This window comes from Macaca thibetana, chromosome 20 (assembly GCF_024542745.1).
Source record: "Macaca thibetana thibetana isolate TM-01 chromosome 20, ASM2454274v1, whole genome shotgun sequence".
NCBI classification, from domain to species: Eukaryota; Metazoa; Chordata; class Mammalia; order Primates; family Cercopithecidae; genus Macaca; species Macaca thibetana.
In genome coordinates, this window is record NC_065597.1 from 18,434,745 (window position 1) to 18,445,743 (window position 10,999).

A 10,999-nucleotide genomic window follows, 5' to 3' on the forward strand; every position below is an offset into this window, starting at 1 on the left:
TTTGTTTGTTTGTTTTGAGACAGAGTCTCGCTCTGTGGCCCAGGCTGAAGTGCAGCGGCGCGATCTCAGCTCACTGCAAGCTCTGCTTCCCGGGTTCACGCCATTATCCTGCCTCAGCCTCCCAAGTAGCTGGGACTACAGGCGCCCGCCACCACGCCTGGCTAATTTTTTGTAGTTTTAGTACAGACGGGGTTTCACCGTGTTAGCCAGGATGGTCTCGATTTCCTGACCTCCTGGATCACACATTTTTGTCTCACCTCCCTTCAGAGAGCCTGTTAACATGAAGGCAGAGAAATCGTAAAAAGGAATAAGCTAATGTTCCGTCTGTTTGCACTGCTGTAACAAAGTACTTGAGACTGGGCAATTTATTAACAACAGAAATGTATGTTCTTGCAGTTCTGGAAGCTGGGAGGTCCAAGATCAAGATCGCAGCAGGTTCCATGTCTGAGGACCGCCCGTTCCTCACAGATAGCACCGCCGAGGCGTCCTCACATGGTAAAAAAGGGAGCCACTCTCCGAATCCCTTTTATAAGAGTCCTAATCCCATAATGGGGACTCTGCTCTTCTGACTTAATCGTCTCCTAAAGGCCCCTCCTCTCAGTACTATCGCATTCCCATGAAGTTTCAGGACATGCATTTGGGGGAACACATTCAGACCATAGCAGCCAATAACAATGGTGTTCTGGAAGGGAAGTTACCAAGGATAACTGATGTCCACAAGGTTCCAGGTGATGAAGAGGCTTCTGACGAATAATAATGTTTTTGTTTGTTTGATCGGTTTGTTTTGAGACAGAGTCTCACTTTGTTGCCCAGGCTGGAGTGCAGTGGCAGGATCTCAGTTCACCGCAACCTCCGCCTCCCAGGTTCCAGCGATTCTCCTGCCTCAGCCTCCCCAGTAGCTGGGATTCTAGGCGCATGCCACCAGGCCCGGCTAATTTTTGTATTTTTGGTAGATACAGGGTTTTGCCATGTTATCCAGGTTGGTTTCGTTCCTGACCTCAAGCGATCCGCCTGCCTCGGCTTCCCAAAGTGCTGGGATTACAGGCGTGAGCCACCGTACCTGGCTGATAAAAATTTTTTTTTTGAGACAGAGTCTTGTTCTGTCGCCCAGGATGTAGTGGAGTGGAGTGACGCAATCTTGGCTCACTGCAACCTTTGCCTCCCAGGTTCAAGCAATTCTCCTGCCTCAGCCTCCCAAGTAGCTGGGATTACAGGCACATGCCACCGTGCCCAGCTAATTTTTGTATTTTTAGCAGAGACGGGACTTCACCATATTGGTCAGGTTTGTCTCAAACTCCTGACGTTAAGTGATCCATCCACCTCAGCCTCCCAAAGTGCTGGGACTACAGGCGTGAGCCACCGTGCCCACCCTGAAAACTTCTTTAAGAATCATTGAATCGTACAGTTAAAATAAATGAATTTTATGCTACATAAATCATACCTTTTAAAATCTTTTTAAAAAGTGACCAATTCACTAATCTGCCAGGCAAGGTGGCTCATGCCTGTAAACCCAACACTTTTGGGAGGCCAAGGCTGGAGGATTGCTTGAGCCCAGGAGTTTGGGACCAGCCTAGGCAACATAGGGAAACCTTGTCTCTACTAAAAATTCAAAAATTAGTCGGGTGTAGTGGCACACACCTATAGTCCCAGCTAACTCCAGAGGCTGAGGTAGGAGGATCCCTTGAGCCCCGGAGGTCAAGGCTGCCGTGAGTGATCATTGCTCCACTGTACTCCAGCCTGGGCAACAGAAGAAGGCCCTGTCTCAACAAACAAACAAACAAACAAACAAACAAAAAAAAAAACCCACAAGACTTTAAAGATGGCTCAGGAATTTGGTAAATAATTAAAGCTGAAACTTGTTGTCATATCAGTTGAAATGGAAAGACCTGTGATTTACAGGTATTTCCCAGTGGAGCTGGACTTCTCGTTGGCATTTCAGATTCTGTAGGATTATTTTTGTGACAGTGATTAGTGCTGACAGCTTTTTTCCATTCACTGTGTTATATCCAGTGCTGGTCCTGGAAATAAATGGTGTTGCTCCACCAAATTAATCATAATAAAGAAAGAAAGGGAAAGAAAAATAAATAGAACAAGAAGAAAAAGATAGAAATAAGAAATTCCACCAAGCACAGTGGCTCACGTCTATAATCCCAGCACTTTGGGAGGCCAAGGTGCGGATCACGAAATCAGGAGTTCGAGACCAACCTGGCCAACATGGTGAAACCTGTCTCTACTAAAAAATAGCCGGGCGTGGTGGCAGGCTCCTGTAATCTCAGCTACTCAAGAGGCTGAGGCGGGGGAATCGCTTGGACCCCGGAGGCAGAGGTTGCAGTGAGCCGAGATCTCGCCATTGCACTTCAGTCTAGGCAACAAGGGCAAAACTCCATCTCAAAAAAAAAAAAAAGAAAAAAAAAAGAAAGAAAGAGGAAATTCCTAAAACAAAGGGAATCTATAGGTCACCTACAAAGAAATGAGAATCAAATGGTTCAGTTGCCAAGTGAAGAAGAAGGCTGGATGACAATGCACCAACACCTTCAGTATTTGCAGAGAAAATGATTTTTTTAAAGCTTTTAAAAAAATTTTTTTTAAGAGACAGGGTCTCACTATGTTGCCCAGGCTGGTCTCAAACTCGTGGGCTCAAACAATCCTCCTGCCTTGGCCTCCCAAAGTACTGGGATTACAGATGTGAGCCACTGCATACGGCCGTTAACTTATTTTACACTCAAAAGTATTGTGTACAAAATACATATTTTTCTTTTTTTCTTTTTTCTTTTTTTGTTTGAGACAGAATCTCGCTCAGTTACTGAGGCTGGAGTGCAATGGCACGATCTCAGTTCATTGCAACCTCCACCTCCCGGGTTCAAGCAATTCTCCTGCCTCAGTCTCCTGAATAGCTGGGATTACAGGCGCCCACCACCATGCTCAGCTAATTTTTGCATTTTTGATAGAGACAGGGTTTCGCCATCTTGGCCAGGCTGGTCTTGAACCCCTGACCTCGTGATCCACCCACCTCGGCCTCCCAAAGTGCTGGGATTACAGACATGAGCCACCACACCCGACCCATATTTCCCTTTTAATTCAAGAACATTAGCAAGACTGTTAGAATTTTCTCTTGAGCTGGGCGCGGTAGCTCAAACCTGTAATTCAGGCACTTTGGGAGGCCTAGGCAGGCAAATTGCCTGAGCTCAGGAGTTTGAGACCAGCCTGAGCAACATGGTGAAACCCCATCTCTACTAAAATAGAAAAATTTAAGTGGGTATGGTGGTGCATGCCTGTAGTCCCAGCTACTGAGGAGGCTGAGGTAGGAGCATCGCTTGAACCCGGGAGGCGGAGGTTGCAGGGAGCCAAGATTGCACCACTGCATTCCAGTGTGGGCGACAGAGCCAAACTCCGTCTCAAAAAAAAAAAAAAAAAAAAAAAAGAAAAAAAGAAACACAATTCTCTCTTGAGACCTCCGTTTAGGAAGCTTCCTTATGCCAGTTCCCTACCACTACAATTGACATTTTGCATCAATCAAGAAACCTATCTAAAATAAAAATAGGAAGTATAAAAAGGGTCATGAAATACTGACCTTTTAACCATGCTGTCTTTTTGGTGCATTTCCCAGACTAGTAGAGTCTATTAGAAGTGGAAGAAGTCTCATGCCTATAATCCCAGCACTTTGGGAGGCCAACTTCAGGAGTTCGAGACCAACCTGACCAACATGGTGAAACCCCGTCTTTACTAAAAATACAAAAAATTAGGTTTAAGCGATTCTCCTGCCTCACCCTCCTGAGTAGCTGAGATTACACGTGTGCATCACCACCACCATGTCCGGCTAATTTTTGTATTTTTAGTAGAGATGGGGTTTCACCATATGGGCCAGGCTGGTCTCGAACTCCTGACCTCATGATCTGCCTGCTTCGGCCTCCCAAAGTGCTGGGATTACAGGTGTGAGCCGCTGTGCCTGGCTGGTTTTTGTTTTGTTTTGTTTTGTTTTGTTTTATTTGTTTTTGAGATGGAATCTCGTTCTGTTGCCCAGGTTGGAGTCTATTGGCGCCATCTTGGCTCAACGCAATCTCCGCCTCCTGGGTTCAAGCAATTCTCCTGCCTCAGCCTCCTGAGTAGCTGGGACTACAGGTGCATGCCACAACGCCCAGCTAATTTTTATATTTTTAGTAGAGACCGGGTTTCACCATATAGGTCAGGCTGGTCTTGAACTCCTGACCTCAGGTGATCCACTTGCCTCGGCCTCCCTAAGTGCTGAGATTACAGGTGTGAACCACTGTGCCCAGCCTAGGGCAGGGGTTTTTGCTTTTTGTCTGCTTTTGGTCCTGCTGTGTCTCCAGCTCCTACAACAGCCTGGTGTCTGATTGGTGCTCAACCCATAATGTGTGTTGAATGAATGAGTGGAGTTCTTGAGGACTGGGAGCAGAATAACATAAGACTTGCAGGACAGGCCAGGTTTTCTGGTCTTACCCCCAAAGGAGAAAATGCTCGATTGGCTGGAATGAATTGCCATCTTGGAAAAATGGATAGTTCGCCAATCCTTTCCATTTCATCAAAACTTTAGCTCTGGTTCTTTTGTTTTTTGTTTGTTTGAGACAGAGTCTCACTCTATCACCCAGGCTGGAGTGCGGTGGGGTGATCTCGGCTCACTGCAACCTCCACCTCCTGGGTTCAAGCAATTCTCATGCATCAGCCTCCTAAGTAGCTGGGATTTCAGGCACACACCACCACGCTTGGCTAAGTTGTTTTGTTTTGTTTTGTTTTGTTTTAGTAGAGACCGGGTTTCGCCAAGTTGCCCAGGCTGGTCTTCAACTCCTGAGCTCTAGCAATCCGCCCACCTCGGCCTCCCAAAGTGCTAGGATTACAGCTGCGCCCAGCCTAGCTCTGGTTCTTAAGGAACATGGTCCGAATTGAGTCACTCACAGAATAAGGATTTGCGCTGTGAGAGGATATCTAAATTGTAAGAGAATCTGCTGGGGGAGGGCGGTGCTTAAATCTAAATCCATTAACTTGTGAAGGTAGGGTGGATAACCTACTGAACCTCAGCATAGGGGTCATTCGACCTAAAGAAACTGCTCACCTGATCCACTGGTGTGGAGTGGGCCTGTGGGTGAGGGACAGATTCCAGCCCATGGTAGTTTGAGTGTGTGATGAGCGAGATAATTCAGTAGAGGGCGCTGGGAGAACTGATGACTCGCACCGATCAGGAATATTCCATGCAACTTAGATCCAAGCGTAAAACACTAGACTACTGAAGTACTGGAAGCCAGTGTGAAGACCATTTTTATCATCGTAGGAGGACAAAGTCGTTTGAACAAGACATAAAATCCACTGACCATAAGGAAAGGATTCACATCCAACAATATGATAAACTAGGTGAAACTTTTTGGAATTTGTGATGAGGTGGTGATTTGATTTCACAGGTATATACAAATGTTTAATCAAACTACACTTTAAGTGTAGATGTTGTATATCAATTATATCTCGAAGCTTTTCTTTCTTTCTTTTTTTAAGAAGCCTGAGGGGAAAATGCCATAAAGTAAGTTAAAAAAAACAAAACAAAACAACAATAACAACAACAAAAAACAGATGACAAGTTAGGAGAAACCATTTGCAACAAAAATAACAAAGCACACTCAAAAGAGCCTGCAGTAAGTCGACAGAAACATGGGCAAAGGCCTCGAACAACGAAAAAGGAATACAGCTGATTAATAAGCATGAAAAAATGTTCAGGTGCCCCAGGAATTAAAGAAGTACAGATTGAAACATCGAGTAATATTTTTCACCCATCAGGTAGGCAAAAATTAAAACAACTGATTTAACCCTGTAGAGGTGATGGGGCAGTTGTGGCGGGGGCGGTCTGTAGGAGTGGGTGACAAAGGCACTGCAAAGGCAAAGCTAGGAGACACAGGGTCTGTGGTGGCCATGAGGAGTTGACACAGTGTTGATGTGGATAATATATCTTCTTGATTGCAAGATAACAAAAATAAGGCCCACCATTGAGGCCCCAACAGCCTCTTGATAGTGGGTGGGTTCTCTACCTATTCCAGGCAACACTGTTCCTATGCACCCATCAGCACATCTAGTGCTTTGATTGCCCCTCCTGAGCTCCCACAGCCACAGCAGAGGCAGCAAGCATGCCTGCCCCTAATTGTGGGTGGCTGCTGGGCCTAGACACTTCCAGCTGCATCACAGGGCCTACAGGTAAAGGGAGAGACTAATTCCAGCCCTACCAGTAGGGAGGGAGCCTGGACCCTCGTGGAAAATTGGAAGCTGCACGTGCCAGGAGCCCTCTGTTCTCAACTGTATGGGTTAGGCAATGCTTTGTAACAAACCACCGCAACACTCAAATGATTGAAACACAATAAGCACTGTTTATTGCTCCTAAAGTCTTCGACTTGGCCGGCAGTGCTGGGCTCAGCTGGTCTCGCTCATATGTCTTTATAGCTATTCCTCTCAAGTGGTGGACTCAGTTTCCCCACCTCTGAATCTGGGTGAGCCCTGGGACTCGCTTTGGCCAGTAGAAGGTAGCCGAAGTGGCTCATGCTGATCAGCGGGGGCTGGTGAGGGGCTGGCGGGTCTAGGATGGCCTGGATTGGGACACCTGAACTCTCCCTCCCATAGTCTCTGCTTGTCCAGCAGGCTGGCCGGGGCTTTCTCGGGGCAGCGGTGGAGGTCCAAAACAAAGGAGCACACGCGGGTTCTCTTCAGGTGGAGGAAAGCGGAGGCGTCAGCTCAGATTATGCCTTTTTCACGTTAAAATGATTTTCAGCTGATGGCAATTAAGAAGCAGAAAGTGCAGGAAAAGGTCAGGTTTCCCTCCCCTTTTCTGCCTAAAGGCACAATATAAATTCTCCATCACTAGAGACAACCATTAACTCTGCCTAGCCACAGGCGGTACCAGAGGCTGCTACAGACAAATCCTGCTGCATCAGCTTCCTCTCGGATATTTACCATCCCATAGTTTACTACCTTTGGAAGCCTAAAACTGTTGTCCTTGGTTGTCATTTCTCTACAAATTTACTTTTTAAAAAATGCTGTGTAAGACAGCGTTCCAAGCCATCACTTTGTTACTTTTTGTTGAGGCTTATCCCGAGTGATGTTGGCTGCCTGTGTTAATAAACTGTTTTTCGCCGGGCGCAGTGGCTCATGCCTGTAATCCTAGTACTTTGGGAGGCCAAGGCAGGTGGATCACCTGAGGTCAGGAGTTCCAGACTAGCCTGATTGATGTGGTGAAACCCCGTCTCTACTAAAAATACAAAAAATGTAACCGGGTGTGGTGGTGTACACCTGTAATCCCAGCTACTCGGGAGGCTGAGGCAAGAGAATCGCTTGAAACTGGGAGGTTGGCCGGGCGCGGTGGCTCAAGCCTGTAATCCCAGCACTTTGGGAGGCCGAGACGGGTGGATCACGAGGTCAGGAGATCGAGACCATCCTGGCTAACACGGTGAAACCCCGTCTCTACTAAAAAATACAAAAAACTAGCCGGGTGAGGTGGCGGGCGCCTGTAGTCCCAGCTACTCGGGAGGCTGAGGCAGGAGAATGGCGTGAACCCGGGAGGCGGAGCTTGCAGTGAGCTGAGATCCGGCCACTGCACTCCAGCCCAGGCGACAGAGCAAGACTCCGTCTCAAAAAAAAAAAAAAAAAAAAAAAACTGGGAGGTGGAGGTTGCAGTGAGCCAAGATGGCTCCACTGCACTCCAGCCTGGGGGACAAGAGCAAGACTCTGCCTCAAAAAAACAAAAACAAAAAAATTGTTTTTCTTTGTGAATCTGTCTTTTCATTAAAAAGTCTCTTAATCTGTTTTGTTTTGCTATAACAATACCACATATGGTGTCATTTATTTAGAGACAGGTGTCTTGCTCTGTCACCCAGGCTGGAGTGCACTGGTATGATCATGGTTCACTGTAACCTCAACCTCCTGGGCTCACACAATCCTCCCAACTCAGCCTCCCAAGGAGCTAGGACTACAGGTGCACGACACCATGCCCCACTAATTTTTTTTTAACTCTGTAGAGATGGGGTCTCACTATGTTGCCCAGGCTGGTCTTGAATGCCTGGTCTCAAGTGATCCTCCTGCCTCAGCCTTGCAAAGTATTGGGATTATAGGCGTGAGCCACTGAACCCAGCATGGGTCATATATAATAAATAGAAGTTGGCTTACAGTTCTGGAGGCTGGGAAGCCCAAGATCAAGAAGCCAGCCTTCTTGCTGTGTCCTAGTACAGTGGAAGGCATTATAGCAGAAGGGCAAAGTGAGGGCGAGAGAAAGACAGAGAATGAAATCCTTCATTTATAAGGCACCACTCTCACGATAACCAACTCACTCCTGAGATAACGTTTTTTTTTTGAGATGGAGTCTCGCTTTGTTGCCCAGGCTGGAGTACAGCGGTGCGATCTCAGCTCACTGCAACCTCCGCCTCCTGGGTTCAAGCGATTCTCCTGTCTCAGCCTCCCAAGTAGCTGGCATTACAGGCATGCGCCACCACACCTGGCTAATTTTTGTATTTTGAGTAGAAAGGGGGTTTTACCTGCTTGGCCAGGCTGGTCTCAAACTCCTGACCTCAAGTAATCCGCCCACCTCACCCTCCCAAAATGCTGGGATTATAGGCATGAGCCACCATGCCTGGGCCCAGAAATAATGTTATCTACCCATTCACAAGGGCATAACCCATGTGGCCTAATTACTTTTCATCAAGCCCCACCTCACAACACTGGGGATCAAGTTTCCAACTTTGGGAGACACGATCAAACCGTAGCAGAGCACCAGCTGAGAACCTAAGACAGGTGGAGGTAAAGTTTTGCTTCCAAGGCCTATGCTTGAAACTGGCTCACAGGAAGTTGCACTACATTCGTCTACAGGACAAAGCAAGTCACAGGACCAGCCTGGATTCAGAGGTGGGGAAACAGACTCCACTTCTTGATGGCAGGAGCCATGGTCACACAGCACAGAGTGTCAATACAGCAAGCCACTAACCGTGGTCAATGCAGTCACCCCCACAGCAACCCAGAACTCTGTGCCCCATCACAGCACTGGGCAGTCCCCAGCAATTAAACTTTCCTGTTGCGACTGCACTCTTTTTTTTTTTTTTTTTTTTTTTTTTGAGACAGAGTCTTGCTCTGTCACCCAGGCTGGAGTGCAGTGGCCGGATCTCGGCTCACTGCAAGCTCCGCCTCCCGGGTTTACACCATTCTCCTGCCTCAGACTCCCAAGTAGCTGGGACTACAGGCACCCACCACCTCGCCCAGCTAGTTTTTTGTATTTTTTAGTAGAGACGGGGTTTCACCATATAAGCCAGGATGGTCTCGATCTCCTGACCTCATGATCCGCCCGTCTCGGCCTCCCAAAGTGCTGGGATTACAGGCTTAAGCCACCGCGCCCGGCCAAGGGACTGCACTCTCACAGAGAAATGAGACATACGTGATCAGCACCACAAGTATGTACCTACCCAGCCTTGGCTTTACTGTGCCTAGTCAGCCAGGCCACTTTCTTTGTCCTGAAAGTTAACCTGGGTTCACTCTGAGGCTTGATGTACTGCCCATGTGCAGACAGCAAATTCGGGAACCAGTCAAGCATGTCCTGACACCTTGGCAGTCAGGGGAGAATGGGTGGGTCATATGGCAGAGGACTGGGATACAAAGAGGCCATTAATTGCAGCCATCAATAAAATGTGTGACTTAAACAGGGGTAAATGAAGGGATGCTACTGTCTGGCTGGGCATGAGATGGAGTCTCACTCTGTTGTCCAGGCTGGAGTGCAGTAGCATTGTCTTGGCTCACTGCACTCTCCACCTCCTGGATTCAAGGGATTCTCCTGCCTCAGCCTCCTGAGTAGCTGGGATTACAGGCGTGCACCACCACACCCGGCTAATTTTTTGTATTTTTAGTAGAGACAGGGTTTCACCATGTTGACCAGGCTGGTCTCAAACTCCTGACCTCAAATGATCCGCCCACCTCAGCCTCTCAAAATGCTGGCATTACAGGCATGAGCTACCACGCCTGGCATGTGGTTGAAATCTTAATCCACAATATGATGGTGTTGGGAGGTGGAGCCTTTGGGAGGTGATTAGATAATGAGGGCGGAGACCTCAAGAATGGGATAAGTGACATTCTTAAAAAGGCCCTGGAGGCTGGGTGCAGTGGCTCATGCCTGTAATCCCAGCACTTGGGAGACTAAGGCGGGCAGATCACTTGAGGTCAGGAGTTTGAGACCAACCTGGCCAATATGGTGAAACGCAGTGTCTACAAAAATACAAAAATTAGCTGGGCATGGTGGTGCATCCCTGTAGTCCCAGCTCCTCAGGAGGCTGAGGCAGGAGAATTGCTTGAACCCAGGAGGCAGAGAGAGGCAGAGGTTGCAAGTGAGCCGAGATTGTGCCACTGCACTCCAGCCTGGGCAACAGAGCCAGACTCCGTCTCAAAAAAAGGCCCTGGAGAGCTGCCTCCTATCTTCTACCATAAGAGGACACAGCTAGAAGACACTTGTCTGTGAAAAAGTGGGCCCCCATCAGACAACACCGGTGGCTTGGACTTCCCAGTCTCCAGACTCGTGAGAAAAAGGTATGTTTATAAGTTACCCAGTCTTTTTTTTTTTTTTTCTTTTTCTTTTTTGAGATGGAGTCTTGCTCTGTCACCCAGGCTAGAGTGAGATGGCATGGTCTTTGCTCACTGTAACCTCCGCCTCCCGGGTTCAAGCGATTCTCCTGCCTTAGCTTCCCGAGTAACTGGGATTACAGGTATGTGCCACCACACCCCGCTAATTTTGTATTTTAAGTAGAGGAAGGTTTTTGCCATGTTGGCCAGGCTGGTCTTGAATGCCCGACCTCAGGTGATTCACCCACCTCGGCCTCCCACAGTGCTGGGATTACAGGCATGAGCCACCGCATCCAGCCAAGTTACCTACTTTTAAGGTATTTTGTTATAACCACCTGAACAAGAACAAAGAAAGATACTCTCCAAGCCACGTGGTAACCATTCATAAATCTGGGGTTTTAAATACCTTCCTCCTATTATT

The 10,999-nt window shown here is 47.7% G+C and overlaps 3 protein-coding genes across 9 annotated transcripts in view; 1 reads left to right on the forward strand and 2 right to left on the reverse strand.

The window, feature by feature from the left end:
- Positions 1–10,999, forward strand: part of GABARAPL2 (GABA type A receptor associated protein like 2) — a 625,498-nt gene that overhangs the window by 506,571 nt on the left and 107,928 nt on the right. The window lies entirely within an intron of this gene.
- CFDP1 (craniofacial development protein 1) overlaps positions 1–10,999 on the reverse strand; it is a 934,470-nt gene that overhangs the window by 179,858 nt on the left and 743,613 nt on the right. The window lies entirely within an intron of this gene.
- Positions 1–10,999, reverse strand: part of TMEM170A (transmembrane protein 170A) — a 69,356-nt gene that overhangs the window by 19,907 nt on the left and 38,450 nt on the right. The window lies entirely within an intron of this gene.